The sequence below is a fragment of the Pipistrellus hanaki genome (assembly GCF_964339955.1).
Source record: "Pipistrellus hanaki genome assembly, chromosome: 6".
Taxonomy (NCBI): domain Eukaryota; kingdom Metazoa; phylum Chordata; class Mammalia; order Chiroptera; family Vespertilionidae; genus Pipistrellus; species Pipistrellus hanaki.
Window position 1 is genome coordinate 27,071,774 of NC_140508.1, and position 17,558 is coordinate 27,089,331.

The 17,558-nt window shown below is 42.7% G+C and overlaps 1 protein-coding gene across 7 annotated transcripts in view; it reads right to left on the reverse strand.

Annotated features, from left to right (window-relative positions):
- The window catches only part of PLCB4 (phospholipase C beta 4), a 368,787-nt gene extending 354,567 nt beyond the window's left edge, over positions 1-14,220 (reverse strand). For 4 of the 7 annotated variants that reach the window (XM_084887446.1, XM_084887440.1, XM_084887448.1 and 1 more), the window contains exon 1: positions 13,804-13,989. The gene's annotated coding sequence lies outside the window, so the exon portion shown is untranslated. Of the gene's footprint in view, positions 1-13,803; positions 13,990-14,080 lie in introns of those variants that run through there. The other 3 variants (XM_084887441.1, XM_084887443.1, XM_084887442.1) reach the window with 3 other exon arrangements.
- Positions 14,221-17,558: the final 3,338 nt, after the last annotated feature.

Genomic DNA, 17,558 nt, shown 5'->3' on the forward strand with positions numbered 1-17,558 from the left:
AGAATTAATCTTTAAAACTATGCACTGCTTAACTACCAATTTTAGAAAGAGCAGAATGCATACAAATCCAGATGAGCATATAGAAAACCATGAAATAAAGAAGTAAAAATAACATCATATGATTAGTGTCCCAATCTAACATATTCATTTTAGGACACATTCAAACAACTACTCTTTGTTAGCTACTGTACAAACTTGATTTAAAAATTGAGAGTGTGTTATAATTGCTTAAAAGAGCCAAATGACTTAAATTTAGTTTATTCAAATAAATTCAAATCAATTTATGAGGTCAGTGAAATTTCATACATATACATAGAGGCATCTCATTGCCTTGACCCCATTCTATGCTGTAACTATATCAGGTTCTGGGTAGAATATTTTGAACAAAATACATCACAACTAAACTAGGACATTTCTTTTTGGTTTAGGAGATAAAAGCACCAAAACAAGCAAAATACTACAATGCACTTAATGAAAATCCACACAATTTATATTCCACACAAAAGAATACCAGAGAAAAAAATCACTAACTACCTCAAAACATATTAATATATTTCCTAGACTACTTAAAAGTTAAGTTAAAAATTAAGAAAAAAAGAACCAAAACCATTTTTATTTTGTTTTAACAGATTTACTCCAGGACTGAGATAGATAGCAGAGAAATTCAATATGTACGCATTACTAATTATAAATTAGATGATGATTCAAGTTCATAATTCCAGAAATGATTTAAGCTCATTAACATGAAGAGTCTCAACTCTTCAAAGAAAGATGTAAAACTCAAATAGGTGGGAAGAGAAGGAGAGAGGGAGAGAAGGAGAGAAAGAGAGAGGGACAGAGGGAGAGAGGGACAGGGACTGAGGGGGAGAGGGGGGGAGGGGGAGAAGGGGAAAGGTAAAGAGAGTGAGAGGAGGGGAGGGGGAGAGGGGGAGAGGGAGAGAAGGACTTCCTTCCTAAAGGTCTGACACTGCCTGAGGGTTGGAAGCCCTGATTCACCAGCACTGTTTCCTTGCATCATATTCCTTCTGCAATGCAATGGCTGCTTTCACCTCTAGGAGGAAATGGGAAGGGATTTCTGTGAGATATTCTGGACCAGAAACCCTATTTGGAAGTGAGGTATGCCTTCCAGGTGATATATGCCCTCACCTCCAAAACAAAGCTAAGAAGAGCCTTGGTTAGGTAAAAAGTGGAACAATTATAGGTTTTTAAAAGAACCTGACTGCTCTGAATGGAGAAGTGGTTCTTCCTGGTTCTCCATCTTAATGTAAAACCAGATGGTCTGCCATACTTATAAATTCAAGCTGAGAAAACAAAACTTAACCTGTGACAGAACAGATCAGAGAGCCTGATTCCAGCAGAGTCACTTTCAGGAGAGGTATCAATACCCACATCAACCTCACTTTTAAATTTCCTCCTCTCCCTCTGGTAGCTGCACAAGAAATCTCTGTGTGTTATTTATGAAAGATGGGAGAGGAACTTTAACCAGTTACTTTAAAATTCTTTCAAAGGGAATGAAAAATGGACAGAATGAGGCCAGACTTAAGACTCTCAGAGAGCCTCATAGGTCCAAAAATACTAAATAAAAGGAAATATTCTCTGACTGTATTTCTAATATGCAATTGTGAAATATTTTCTCATCAGCTACGATAATTAACCTATAATTGTTTTAAATGTTGTCTCCAAGTAAATTTGAATAATGACATATCTGATAATTAACATACTTAGCCAGCACGTTTTCAACACAAAGTTAAAGAAATTTGCTACATAAAAAAGATGCCAATTTTGAAGAAGGAACATCTTAAACATGACTGACACTCCATGCTTGGGGAGGACGGCACAATTTTTTTAAAAATATATTTTATTGATTTTTCACAGAGAGGAAGAGAGAGGGATAGAGAGTTAGAAACATCGATGAGAGAGAATCATCTATCAGCTGCCTCCTGCACACCCCCCACCGGGGATGTGACCACAACCAAGGTACATGCCCTTGACCGGAATCGAACCTGGGACCTTTCAATCCGCAGGCCGACGCTCTATCCACTGAGCCAAACCGGCTTCGGCAGGGCGGCACAATTAAGACTGTCAATGCCACTATTTTCATCTGATTCGACTGACATTATGAATAAAATGCTCCCTCCTACCGCGGGAAGTAAAAGATGACCCTAAAAACAATATTCAACGGAATATATTCCTTCAATTAATTAATTATTCTCTTGTTTCTCTCTTTGGCACTGATATATTCACACGTCATTTTGAAAATAAAATGCTATAAGAAAATAAATACAAAGCATTTTTATAATACCCATTGTCCCACTTAAGAAAATAATCTGATTAAATGCTTTTTTGCTCTATATATCTAGCCAAGTTTGAAATAAGGAAATGTCTCTGAATCAGAGTTCTAACACACTGTAAGAAAAATAAGCATACCTTGAGTAAAATCAAACTCATAAAGAGAAAAAAACAGCATGGGAGTGTGCCCACCAGTAATAAATGGTAAACTAATCTTTAGGAAAACGTCTCCTCTGTTTCTAGTATACTAAAAAATTACAGAATCAGAATTTCTGTTAGCAAAAATAATGAACATAGAGTTTTCAAATTACTGATCATTTTCCCAAATTGATCACTGTGCTACTTCCTGGTGACCAGTGTAAATAATAATGGAATACTTTTTTCCTCTGTAATAAGTCTGCAGATGGCTTCAATTTATTAAGCATGGCACATCTTCTGCTTATTCATCAGATCACTTTCCTAATTTGCCCAGTCTGCAGAATTGCAATAATGGCATTTAGCTATTCATTCATTTAAGACACATTGGTTTAGTCTCTAATATGCACCAAATTCAACCCTTCCCTAAGAAAGTCATATGTGGCCAAAATTTGCAAACCCTTCAATAGGAGGACCAAGGTGGGAAACCCAACCTGGAGTTGAAATCAAGGAAGGCTTTGTGAAGAAGATGGCAGCTGTGCAAAGTCTGTAAAGGCCTGTAGTACTCAGCCAGCTGAAGAAGATTGAGTGCAAACTCAGCAAAGGCACTGTGGCCACAGACTTTATGTTCTTGGAACTGTAATACAGCTTAGTATAGGTGATGCAAATAAAGGTACTAAAATTTCATTGTATAGGTCCAGATGTGGACGGTTTGTATTTGGCAAACCAGGGGAACTGAATTAGATCTTGAAGCATTTTAGAAGTTATGTTATAATATGATTTATTTTCTGCAAATTACTTTAGCTGAGTATAAAGAATGAAGTAAAGGGGCAAAGATGTAAACTTATAAAATAGTTATATATATATATATATATATATATATATATATATATATATATATATATATATATAAAATCTTCTGTAAACCCCTGAGGGCAAGAGCCCTCACTGGGTCACTATTATAATAACTTATACTCACTTAATATAATAAACAGAATACATGAATGATAAAATAAATGAGAAAGAAGCACAATATGGAAACTGATTGAAGCGTACTGGAACAATCAAGGCATGAAACACAGAGAACATAAACTTGGACAGTGTCAGACAACAGGAATGAAAAGGAATGGACAGAAATGCAAGATATTAATGGATAAATGCAATAGATGGCTACCTGTTTCATGAAAATTTAGAACCGAATATGAGACATAGATTTGGAGCAAAGTTGAGGCCTTCAGTTTTGGACACAATGATTTGACCGGACCCAGAGGACTTCAACATTAAGACATCCAGCAGACAACTGGCTAGATAGAACCGGAGCTTGGGCAAAGGGTCAGAAATACAGAAGCATCAGTAAATAGGTGGTTGTACAAATGGTAGAAGTGGATGAGTGGTCTCATGCAGAAAGAGGCTGTAGAGTGAGAAAGTCAAGAACAATGTTGAGACCTCCAAAAAATACCATTTTAATGACTAGGTATTGGACAAGAAGTTATGAAGCTCTGCTTCTAACATATGAGAATTGTATAGAATGGACAAGCTAGCTCTTACAATCAGGGACTTCGGGAGCCTAGAAGGTTAAGAGCAAAAATGAATTAATCTAGTGCAATTCCTTCATATTGGAGAAGAGCCAATTCCCCAGAGCCACTGACTCAGAGAATTTGCACAGCAGCAGTTTGCTAATAGCTAGGTTCTTGGTTTCTTCCCATAAAATTTCAAGGTAAGAAGAGATGAACTCTGATATTACTTTTAGCACTATGAGCTTATGATTCTAATCAAGTTTCATTGCTTGTACATTCAGGACAAGTAAACAAACCAAACAAAGCAGTCTTCACCTTTTCAAACAACAAGATGAAGAAAAGGAGAGAATAAATGAGCCTGAAATCTCAGTCTTACTGCCATGCTGAACAAATGGGGGAACACAGCTTGTTCTTTCCTACTCAGTGATGCTAATGATTCAGTTAAATTGACTTCTTCGAATGAAAATAACTGTTAATAACCTTAATTTCCTCCTAGTCTCACCCCCTAGGTATCTGACATTTTAGATAAAATATTTTCAAAAAATATTAAAAGCAAAGGAATATCATCTTGGGTATCTCTACTCCTTGTTGCCGACGTTACTAATCTGCCTATAACCTAGACTTTTGGTTCTTCCAGAAATACATAGAGTATTTATGTGTTCTGCCAGGACCGGTTTGGCTCAATGGATAGAGTGTCGGCTTGGGGACTGAAGGACCCCGGGTTCGATTCCTGTCAAGGGCATGTACCTTGGTTGCGGGCATATCCCCAGTAGGGGATGTGCAAGAGGCAGTTGATCAATGACTCTCTCTCATTGATGTTTCTAACTCTCTATCTCTCTCCCTTCCTCTCTGTACAAAAATCAATAAAATGTATTTTTAAAAAAAGTATTTATGTGTTCTATGCAATTCCAAGAAACACAATCCATTCCAAATAAACAAAAAACAAAACAAAAAAAATTAGGTTACTCTAAGACTCACCGCAAGTATTACTGATACCAGCCATGTGGCATTATAGAACATTCCCAACTTCAATTCAAATTAAGCATTTGTGGCTGCAGATTTGTTTGTTATGGGGTTGTTGTTTTTTTGTCCACAAAACCAGACCATAGGCTTCCCTCCCTGAACTGACCTCTCACCCATGCACACCTCTCCTTCAGAATGGCAGTTGGGTAGATTCTGCCATTTGCCTCCCCATACCTAATCACCATCCTTCTCCACTTTTCCTCCTCTCCCTTGCCCTCTGGCTTCTGTCTGGGGTCAGCTAATGGAACTTATCAGCCAGAGTTTGGGGGACAAGAGAAGAGGGAGTGTGGCCTAGTTACACCCCTGTTGTGTTGCTGCAGAGACATTACAGGTTGTGTCCCTCTGCTCTACAAAAGGATACAGCTCTCTGGGACTGCCTTTCTTGCCTCCCCATGGTTGCTATGTCGCTGTTCAGCACTCATCCCAGTTGTGTTCCGTACACATGTCCACACCTCCTAAAGGATCCCTTTATTAAGCCCTCCTCACACATGCCATCTGCTCCCCAGCAGGGCCTGGAACAGGTTAGAGTGATCAGGTGGGGCCCTCCACTGTGGCTCTTAGAGATTTTCAAAGGAAATCATTTGCAAACAAGTAGAATACCAGAGCACTTCCATGAGTAAATCTAGTATAGACTTCCTTGAATATGCAAGGTTTCCATGCCAAGAAAATATGACTGAATCCTACCATATTTCCACAATTCACAGTATGCTATAAAAATAAATATGCAGAAGGCATACAATCAGAATCTGAATATCATTGCCAAACCAACATTTTTCTTAAAAATGGATGTCTGGAGAAACAGATGAAAGAAGCAAATCAATCTTTGAAAACAGAAACAATATTTTACTTCCTGCTAGTTATCCATATCAAGGTTTACCAGAGATGATTCCAAGTCTTTCAAGGGATGCTGTGAAGTTCTAAAAATAAGCTAATAATTCATTTCATTTTATTGATAACAACTATAGCTATTAAAGTTGTCACTTCTGAGAATAGTTGGAAATGAGTGACCTAGATTTTCTGTATTTTCCTCTGTATCTCTCTAAGTGAAAATACAATGTAGTTTCTAATGTATATAGTCCTTTGTCTGTATATCCCTTTAAATATCATGGAAATCAACTTCGGGTGTCTATTAAAACTCAATAAGACATTATCTCTGAGCCTGCTAATTCTCTAAGTAAAGGTAAAAGAGATTTTAAATAATTAAGTATTTCAAAGCCTAAAGCTATAAATATACCTGGATAGAATTTTTAGCAATGAAATTAACTTGATTTCCCAGGTCATTATCAACCTCTACTGGCTGTGCAGACTAAGCCTCAGTCCTTCAACCAAATATTCAAGGGTGTGCGGGGCCTTCATTTTCACAGCTGACCAAATTGGTCAGAATACAGATTTCCAACTTTGATTCTATAAGATCTCTCTTTGCTATGCAGTTTTTAAATCAACCTTTTAACTGGTAAACTCTTTTTGATTAAGTGCTGTATTTTTAAAGACTTTGAAGGAGGAAGAGGATTTCTAAAGTCACTTCCTGGTGTACTGTTTATAAGTGAAATCTGACTGAATCAGTGAAGCAATATAATCAGTGGGCATGCTTCAACTGGTGGATATGTGCATAATCTGAGGTTCAATGAGACAGAAATTTCATGGGCAACTTCTCTAAAGGCAGTCTGGCAGGGCTCTCTCAAAATGTAAAAAGCGCATATACTTTTGACCAGAGTTCCATTTCTATGAATTAAGCTACAAGGAATTCTCATGCAGGTGCACAAAGGTCAATGTGCAAAAAATGTCAATCTTTCATTTGCAACACTGAAAATAGGGGGATGGTTGAATAAAGTACAGTGCATCAATACTACCAAATTTTTGTAATGTTAGAAAGAAAAAGATAACTAGTATACTGACATGAGATCTCTATAACATAAACTTAAGTAGACAAAGCAAGTTCCAGAAAAATGCATACAGTAGGATCCAGTTTATATAATAAGAAAAGGATTGTATATATACTTATCTATGTAAATGCATAGAAAAAGGAGAGGGAAGAGGCGCTCTGAGCTGTTGCCAATGGTTATATCTGGGAATGGGTGTAGGTGGGAAAGAGCATTTTACATTTTGCTTCTGTATTTTTTGCATTATCATTTCAACTTGAACATATTAATGTATCACATTCATTTAAAAGGCAATTAAATTTTTAAATTAGTAGAAATTCTAGGGGCCTTTGGTGATTTGTCCAGAGATGGCACATCAGCAGATGGCAGAGAAACCCATCCAAACCCCATCTGGCAAGGAATCTCATTCTTGCTTGAACCAATGGGGCCTCTTATTTAAGAGCCAAAAGGAAAACGTGGCTATTAAGTAACTGTACATTGAAACTCTAAGCTGCAGAAACAGATCTACATTCTATATGGCCAAGACAAATACAACAACTACAAAATAGCAATAACCAGTTCCTTGACTGGTTAGATTTGAAAAAGTGACACAGGCAAGAGACCCTCCATGTCCCTATAAAATGAAGTCCCCATTTCTCCATGCGTAGGTGTTCCTATTTTAAATGGGCACAACAAAATAGAAGAAAAAGCCAAGTTCTGCCTTCTCCCTCCCACCTCTAGCCCCCGCCCTCATCTTTGTATATCTCCTAACATCTTAGAAAAATGAAGGAGGGGACAAACAGGCAGAAATGTAGCATCTGAAATTTATGCGCACTGGAAATAAATGGCCACAACAACCTATGTAAGAAATTAAATAGGGGGCAAAAATCGCCTGAATAAAGAAGACACCAGGCTTCCTTAAAGATGAAACCACTGACATCGCCTAGTACACAGTGTTTCCAGCACTTAGAGTTGACAAAGGGTTTAAAATAGGAGCTCATGAGCCAGAGCCATTCCATAACCGTCTTTTGTTTGGCCGGCCACCCCATGGACTGCCACATTTGTTTTTATTTTAATTATTTCTAAACATTTAAAAAGAAGATCTCGCACTTACAATAAATAAATCACACATGGCTGAGCGCCCCATGCCCACAGCAGCCCCCACCACTCCCTGAGCTCTCTGACACCCGGGCAGCTGCATGTTGCTTACGTGGCCCTTCAAGAAATCAGAGTATGCTACACCCTGATCGGCGCCATGAGGAATCTCATCAGGTAAAAGCTGGCCCTCCAGAAAACAAATGCTCTTTTAGGCTCCCCCAGAGTAGCATTTAGTAACCTTCCTCGCTCAGACTTCTGGCCCATGCAACTGCGGCAACAAAAGCACCTAGAATTAGATGAGGACTCGGGGCTTTATCCTCAACGGCCTATTTCAATTTCTGTCACAGCAGGCTTGCCAGAAGCTTCTTAGTCTTCTCTCAGCCCAGTGACTTCAAATAATGGTCACAAAACTTTTATTGTAACAAACGTTTCAGCAACACATGTGTGGGTGGCAGCTGACATCGTACAGTCATTTCATGTCGGAGTTCTGGGGTCTGTCTACCTGGGTTTGAACTCCCCTGACTTTCCCAAGCCTTAGTTTCCCCAAGTGTAAAAATAGAGATATAATTATTAACAACCAAAAACATTTGTTGGGAGTACTGAAGGATGTGTTCAACAGATGTCTGTTGTTTTGTCATTGCTGTTGCTCTCACTGTATAGAGCAGAGAACGTGAGTGTCCCATTGAAGCCCACGGAAAACAAGAGCCATGAAGCCCCCCCCTAAACTTCAGAGATCCCCCAATTATTCCAGTGGATGACTCTCTCCTTCCAGGCCTGAATGACTCAACGTAGCCTTTTTAAAAAGCCTATCTGGGAGACACAGATGCCCTGGGGATAACATCTGGCCCACTGAGTTATGTTTCAAAACCCCACAGCCACAGAATTTTGAGGCAGGGATGAGTTAATATTAGGTCCCTCTGTGCAACTGCAGGCACAGGGACAGGCAAGTCCAGAAGATCTGGCACTTCAGAGTGGCTCTAAAAGGTGACTGAAGTTTCTGTATTGCCCAGGGGTTAGAGCAAATGACCCTTATGAGAAGTTTTATAGGCAATGACTCAGCCTGCTTTGTATGGCATTTGTCCCCATGGACGAGAATGGGAGGTGAGCAGTGATATGAGTAGTATTAGCAGGAGAAGAGCTAATCGCAGTTGTATCAACAGCAGCGGTAACACAATACCCAGCATCATTCATAAGGCCAGGCACTTTTTGCCCTCTTGGGTTATTCTCATTTCACAGCTGGGGCAACTGAAGCTTGGAGTGGATGCCCAGAGTCACACAGGGAATACACAACCTAGTCAGGATTCGAGCTCAGTTCTGGCCTGATTCCAACACCTGCAGTTCTCAGCAACATCACACTGCTGGGAAGGGACATGGCTGAGCTCCCTTGCAGAGCAGGCCCACAGAGCAATCCCCCACTTTCCTACCCAGCTCCTCCTAGAGGAAGTGTGTCTGGAGCAGTTGTCCTTCACCTCAAGTGGGTTACAAACCCCCTTTCAATCTGGTGAATCCTACAGACCCTGGTCAGCTTAATTTTTTAAGTGCATATAATCAAGTACAAAGGAAGCCAATTATACCGATGTACCAAAATAATTTTTAAAAACTGAACACGAGAGAGATTTATGTGCTTCTTTTTGAACCCTTTAAATGTCAAGATCAAGAGCAACTCTAAGACCTGTCCTATTGTACGAAAGTAAGTGAAAATAAAGATGCAATTCACTTGCCAGCTATATTCATGGACCCGCCAAACTCTTGAGGAGAAGGTTTCCTGTTCTGAGGGAAAGAATGAGATGTCAAGCTGCTGGTCTGTGATGTCTTCCCTCTAGATGAGCTGCTTAACATTATTTTGAGCTCTTTTCTTCCTCCTGTTCTAGAAGGACACTTCTTTGTTCATGTCCAGGAGCAAAAAACACCCTTGAATTGTTCAGGAGAAAAGAATACTTTAAGAAGGGCAATATCTTAATATTCCTGGCCCATGGGGGGCTCAGTAGCTAGAGGTGGAATTTCCCAGTCCTCAGCACACCAAAGGATCATGGGAGAAGAGCTGTGAAGGAGACTCCCAATCAAGGGCATAAGATAACACTATCTTGAGGTCACATGGGCGACCTTCTCTTGGAAGGTTTTACAGGTAGTATAGGCAAGAGAGGTGTTCAGTGAAAAACCTTCTTCAGATTAATGTCCCTTTCAACTACTTTGATTCCACAAAGAAAAGGAAAGAGGAAGTAGATGGGGTTCACGCAGAGAAAATAAAAACTCAGCTGGTCATTCATCCTCTTGTACATAAGGATCTCCTGGATGCAATTTGGACCACAGGGCATCCATCACTGCTTTCATCTCCTTTATAAACTTGGGCTCCACCTTCAGCATGTGAAAAGCATCCAGAGGCATAAGCTTTTAGCCAGCCTTTTAGAAAACAGGATTTGGGGGTGGTTGTTGCAACCAAGTGAAATGGGCCTTGAGAAGAAAAGTGATTTTTTTTGAAAGCAGGCTTATTTCCAACAGAAACAATGCAAACTTCTCACCTAATCAATAATGCATTTATTTCCACTGAGGGTGTGTGATATAAACTCATTTTTATGTTTGGTTAAAGAACTACAATCTCTGAACATACAAGACCTTTATATCATTCTATGGCATACCTAGATAAATATTACTACACCTTGAGGAAGTATTTCTCCTTTAAGGGACAGGCTTTATCAAAAGAAAAACTATTAAACAGAAAAACAACCGCTCAGGAATGTAAGAAAGACCTGCACAAGGTTATTATGTTTCCTGAATATTACAAGGAAGTAGAAAACGCAGGATGGATGATATTGAGAATGAAGCAGTGCCCTCGCCAAACACAGTTAACATTTGCACAGGGACAGCAAAGACACAGAACGTACCTGCTGCCGCCTCACAGCCATGAGAAAAAAGCTCTATATATTCTCCCTAGATGGATGTCTTTTTGACGGCCACTAATAAGGCCTACAGTTCACATTAAGAAGTGGAAAGCAACTATTTCAGAAACTTCAGTCTGGACATGAAATACCAACTGTGATCATTAAAGCGACTCCATTAGTCCTTGACCTCATTTTGCATATCAAACGCAAAAGTTCTAGGTTTTATAGGACTCACTGTGGTAAAGAGTTTGTTAAAAACCGGAGTCTTCAGAGCTAATAAACATGTTATTTCACCCTTTAAAAGTGGTCACAGAGATGATAATTTAGTCACCATCTGCTAAATAATGTTAAGCTTCGAGGATATTTTTGCTTTCCCCAAAATATTTGCGTTCGCTATTAAAGGCATTTGTGGAGAACATGAGAAATACATAATCTTCTTTCCCAGGACTCCATTACCTAAGTGATGGGATCCAAAATGATTAAATTTATTTTCAACCTAAGATTTTTAACATTTAAAAATTAAATGAATTCGGCAGCCAATTATTAATGTGGTTTTAATTAATCCAGGAAAGGTATTCCTTAATTCCGATATTTGAGTTTGTAGGCTACATCTGAAAGTTTGAGGATGAAAATGCAGACACAATGTCAAGAAGCTAAGTTCCCTTATAATCATATCCTTTCACAAGTTAGCATGGCTATGTATCAGTTCCAGGAAAACAACAGAGCATCACTGAAGCTCAACTTCACCTCAACTGTAATGCGGAGAGAGGGTGGTTAGGGGTGAATAAGAGTCAAGAACTTAGTCATCATTTCAATTCTTAATAAATCAAACCCCCAAATGGATTCAGTGGTATCCTAGGAAAACACAATGGTCATTTGGATTGCAGAATATAACTGCTCCATGTTGCCAAAACCAGCAGTATACATTAATTTAAAAACAGTTGGATATGTTCTTGGGAAAGACAGACTATCAGCGCTACGGGCAATGGCTAGGTCTCTGCTGGGGATGAAACAGTCCAAAGAGATGATTTAGATGTTTAAAAACCCATTTCTACAAAACCTTTTCAGTAACCCTTAACACTTTTAAACTTCCATATTTCACTACCTCATAAAAAAAATTAAAAAATAAAAAAACCTCAAGATTCAAGATTCCAGGGCGTTTAAGTAGTTTAACATCACTCACATTTTCAGGCATACAAATAATAAAACTTAGAAAAGAGTGTTTTAGAACAAAGCTCTTCTGTGTGGGTGTGCATTTGTAAAATAAAGGCAGCATTATCCCGACAGATATAAATGTGTACCCGGTGATCAAATGGAGTCCTAGAAATTCTGTTTTGACAGTCACTTGTAGAATAGCATTTTCCCCAGTGATTAATTCAGAGCTGGGTAATGATATCATCAAAGCGAAATCAAAACTACTTGCGGATGGTTGAGCAATAATAGAGTTGGAGGTAAGAGCAATCGCTAATCTAATACAGGGTACCGTTAGACATGTGATAACATATTACATGCAAAGGGTTCCTCATTTGGGCAGCATACAGCTCAGGTACCTAAACATGACAATGAAAAAATGCTATTCCATTTAAAAAGTGGATTTTTATGAAAACAGGTGTTCTCCCAAGATGGCAATCATTTATTAAACTTCTACAGTTCAAAAGAAAGATGACATTCTGGATTAAAGTGCCAGCTGAAGAACTATGTAAAATCGTCCTATGAAAAACACAGCATTCTAGATTACATAACCGGGATAATGGAGATTAAAGCACAGCCCCTGCCCAGCTAGATTTTTTTTTTTTTTTTTGCATGTTTCTATAACAGAGCACTGAAGTTAGAAGAGTTCATAATTTAGGTTCTCAATTAAACCACATATTTTTTAACCCAACAGTTCTGAAAAAATATTAAAAAGATAAAGTTAAGATTTTACACACACACACACACACACACACACACACACACAATTTTTCTTTTTAAAGAACACAATTCCCTAGAAACTTTCTTGATCTCCTGGAAGATCCCCAGGTAAAGTCACCAGTTGCTTTTCTTGGTCCTGTTTACTCTAGGAATCTGATTTTTCTTTAAAGGGGAAACTCAGTTCTAATTTGACATTATTCAGCTACCTATGTTTGAATGACATTGTTGCCAACCATACAGACTTACTAGTGGCCATCTCCACATAATGTATAGACTTTCATGGATCACATTTATGGTGAAAAATTAATGTTTCAGCCAAAACTTAATTTCAAACACTTGCTTTAGAATAATAGCAAAAGTCACTATGAGGGTTGTTTGTTTTTATAATTGAGGGTTATCTCTTAAATACATGCATATTTATGAAACTATAATGGGCATTTGCATTTTTCTTTTAAAATTCTAGTTTTATTATTCTATTTAAAGTACTTAAATACACTTAGAAACTGGCAAATTACATATTTCCATACTTCTATACAGTACCGCCTACAAAGTCTACAGTCAGAAGTACTGTACTATATAGATAAGGTGTCATTTGTTAAGGAAAAGGCAACTTTAAAATTCTGAAAATAAGAACACTTGTATTCTCCATCACTGGTATGCCAAACACTACCCCCAACGTGGGCTGGCCTGTCAGCGTTGTTTTAAGTGGAAAAGGTCCGTCATCTATTATTTTCCCAGAAGAGGTAAGAAGATCCACACGCGTATACCATGACATGCGTTGCAGGGTGCCAACTATTCCCAACCAAAATAATCCTATACACCTCGGGCCGGGCTATTTCCAGTCGGAAGTGGTGAACGTCTGCACCGAGTCTGGGGGGACCCAGAAGGCGAGGATTACTGGGGGAAGAGGGTATCAGCGGGGACCCCGGCCCCCCGCGCGCACCGGACGCCTGGCCCCCTGCACCTGCACCGACTCCCGGCGGGGCAGCCGGGGGCGCGCGCGCGCGTCCGGGACGCATCCGCCGGGACCCCACCAGCCCGGCGGGCCCTGGCGGGCGCATCCTCCGCGGGACCCGAAACGCCTTCTCCTACCTGTCACTTTGCTGGAGCTGCTGCCGGGGATGCGGCCGCCGCCGCCGCCGCCTGGAGCCCCCGAGTGTGCGCGCGCGTGGGTGCGCGCCTGTGCCAGTGAGATCCCGGCGGTGCGGCTCACTCACCGCTCCCGGCGCCACCGCCCCCTCCCCCGACAGAGCGGCCGCCGAGCCCCCTCCCGGCTCCCCGGCCCCGCCCTCCCGCTGCCCCCGCCCTCCTCCGGCCTCCCCGCCTCCCCGCCTCCCGCCTCCCCGCCTCCGAGGCGCGCGGTCCTCACCTCCGCGCAGGGCGGGGGTCTCCGCGGGCTCCTCCGCGAGGCGGCGGGCAGCGCCAGCTCTCTCAGCCCGCCCGCCCGCCCGGCTTGGCGCTTCCCGGGCTCCCGGCCCCGCCGCCTCCCGGTGGCCCGCCGCACCCGCCTTCTCAGCCCCCGAGTCTCCCTCCTCGTCCTCGCCTCCCGGCTCCGGAGCCCGAGCGGTCGCCTCGCGGCCCCAAGCTGCCCGGGCTACGGAGCATGCCCAGTGCGGCGCCCGGGCCGGGCTGGGGGCGGGCAGGGGCCGGGCGGCCGCGAGCCCGCGGGGCTGCGAGGGGGCGCCGGGCGGCCGCGGGGAGCGGTCTGGAGGCCCCGGGAGGACGCCTGGAGCGGGAGGGGGGAGGGCTGGGAGATGGTGGGTGGGGCGCCTGGGGAAGCCGCCCCGCTGCCCGCTCCTCCGGGCTCTCCCCGGCCTCCCCCCGCGGACCCTGCCTGGAGCCCAGTAGGCACGGGGTGTCGCGGGGCGCAGAACCTTGCAGCAAGTGGCACCCTCTCCCCGGGAGACCCGCAGTCCCCAGTGGACCACGGTTGGGGGTGGGAGTAAAGAGTGGAGGGGTGTCAGGAGTGGCGAAACTGGTACCCCATAGCCCCTTTGGGGGCAGGGGAAGTGTTTGTTTATTTTGTTGATAAATAAAGCGCTTACATCGACCCTGTTCTAAACGCTATTTATTCTTGTAATCCTTAAAAGAGTCTTCCAAAACACTAGTACTACTGTTCTCTCTCTTCTCCCTCCCTCCCTCGAGGCTTAAGTTGAGCTACAGAGAGATGAAAGCGGTTCCAAAAAGTCTTCCTCCAAGTGCAACCTCGGAGCACAAAACCCCCCACATTTTGGTCCCTGGGATGCTCGGGCGCTGCTCTAGCCAGATCTCGGGTCTCCCCTGCCCTGCAGCTGCCCCCACGTGACTCCGAATTGCCCAGACATTCAGACCCAAAGAGTGTTCGGTCTAGATAGCGTCACCCCGCTCGGTGTGGACCCACCCAACATGCGGCTGCCGGATTCCCGGGAGGGATCCCTGCTCCCCTCCCAGCCACTCCGCCTCCTCCTCCCGGCTGGCGGCCACCAAAACCCGGAGACGTGGCACCTGCGCATTGGGGACTGGGGCCATGCTCGAGGCTGAACTGGGCATGCTCAGCCGCCTGAGCAGGTCCCGCTGTCCAGGAGGAAAGAATGAGTCTGGCCACTCCTGCATGTGGGGAATGGATGGGTAGTATGTGCGCAAACAACAATCCAGGCTCCGAGGGGACAGAGGCAATTGTAGATGCAAACGACTCCCATCCTGGACTTTTCCAGGCAAGGCAAAGAAGGGGGTGATCAAAAGTTTACCAACAAGACAGTCTTCACCAAGAGGGGGCAGAGGGCCCGATGACAACTCCCCAGCTAAAAGCTACAATTTTAGCGGAGCCCTGAAACGAAGTTCCTGAATGGCTGAGCCTGTCTGCCTGTGAGCAGGCCAAGAAAAATAGCCCTAGACCAAGTTCCCCTCCCAGGCTGGAAAGGAAAGAAAGATAGATCTCAGGGAAAGGCTGCGTGGCTCCTTGCTGTTCATGGGGGCTGCAAGATGTGATGCTGCTGAGTGATGATTTCAGGCTGCTATGGCAGCTCTTCTGGAACCATTATGTGCATGCAAACCTGCATTTTATTCTTGGTAAAGTGCAAATTTTGGTTCAGCAGGTCTGGGGTGGGACCTGAGATCCAGACTGGGCATTTTTAAGCTCCCATGTCATGCCAATGTTGCTGGTCTTCAGATCAGACTTGAAGTAGCAGGCGTGTAGGGCAGTGTTTTAGGCCTGATCTCTATGTTATATGCAAGACAACCATAGTTTCCAAAGGCTAAGCGATTTGTCCCTGGTCACACTATAGCTACTTTCACACCCAGCTCTGCAGGACTTCCTGGGTGTTTTCCTGTGCTTCCTCCAGCCCCAGAGATGAGCTAGAAGTGCCATGTATTGTGTCTTGACTGTTTTTACCAGGGGAATTTAATTGGGCTGTAGTACACCCCATCCTATCAGTTAGCCTTTGCTGTGTAAAGACCATGCCAAAACCTACTGGCCTAAAACAACTATGCGTTAGCTCACAATTCTGTGCATCAGCAGTTTGGACCGAAATAGCAAAGTAGTTCTGCTTTTTTCTGCTGGGCCCACTCATGCAGCTGTAGACATGTGGGGCTTGGAGCCTCATCCCTAAGGCCAGGTGACAGGGTGTTCTTTCCGCATGGCTTATTCTCCCGGTTCCCAGCAGCGAGGAAAGCCAAGCCCCAACAAATGTAGTATTTCCTAGCTTCTTTTGCTAATGTCCTGCTGACCAAAAAAAGCTACATGGCCATGTTCAGACTCAAAGCATGAAAAAAAAATAAATAAATAAACTTCTAATTTGATGGGACACAATAGAGAGGTGGGTTCCCCCTCCAATCTAACATGACCATAAAAATGAGCCCTCCTGCCCCAGCGTTCACTCAAAGTACTGTAGATTAAACCTAGCTTTAATTTTACAAATCGGTGCGCCACATCACAGCACTCTTCTGTTGTTATTGTTGGGGCCTTCAATCTAATACTGAATTTATTAAGGAATCTCAACTCAGAGGGGTATAAACATTAAAGAGTTAAATTTTTTTCAAAATGTGAATTTCAATTAGATTCTGTTAAAGTTCCATTTCCCTCCCTTTAATGACATCATAGACAGGCGTTCATTCAACAAGCAGTTTTGGAACCTTCCAGGCACTATTCTTTGCCAAGGGTACCAAGGTGAACACAAGAGGCAAATCATTGCCTCTACGAAGCTTTGGTACTATCAGAGGAGACAAACAATGAATAGCATATGAAAAGTGTGCAACATAGATTAATGTTAAGAACTGTGGTAAAAGGGAAAGCAAACACCCTCCTGAGGTGCAACACCTGAATGGATTCCTGAATGGAGAGAGAGAGGTGAATACATGAATATGTGGGGAACCATTTCCAGCAGAGGGAACAGCAAAAGCCCTGACAAGTATGGGGGTTGCAAGATGTGATGGCGTGTTCAAGAAACAAACAGAGGCCAGAGTGGCAGAGAAAGGCAGAGTGGGTGGAATCTGGGTTCCAGAGCAGCAGGGGGCCAGACCCTCTAAGGGCACCTAAAGGACCTTGAGCTTTAGTGGAAATGTGATGGGAGCCCCTGGGAGATGAGATGTTGAGCAGAGTGGGACCTGATCTGATTGGTGGTTCAGAGAGCTCGCATTGAGAATGCCTGTAGGATACACAGACAGCCAACATGAAAAGATGCTCCACATCACCAATGATGAGAGAAATGGAAATTAAAACGACAGTGAGTAATCATCTCATACCTGTCTGAATAGCTGTCTTCAACAAATGAGCAAACAACAAGTGTTGACAAGAATGTGGAAGAAAGGGAACCCTGGTACATTGTTGGTGGGAATGTAAACACGTGCAGCTACTAAGTATGGAAGTTCCT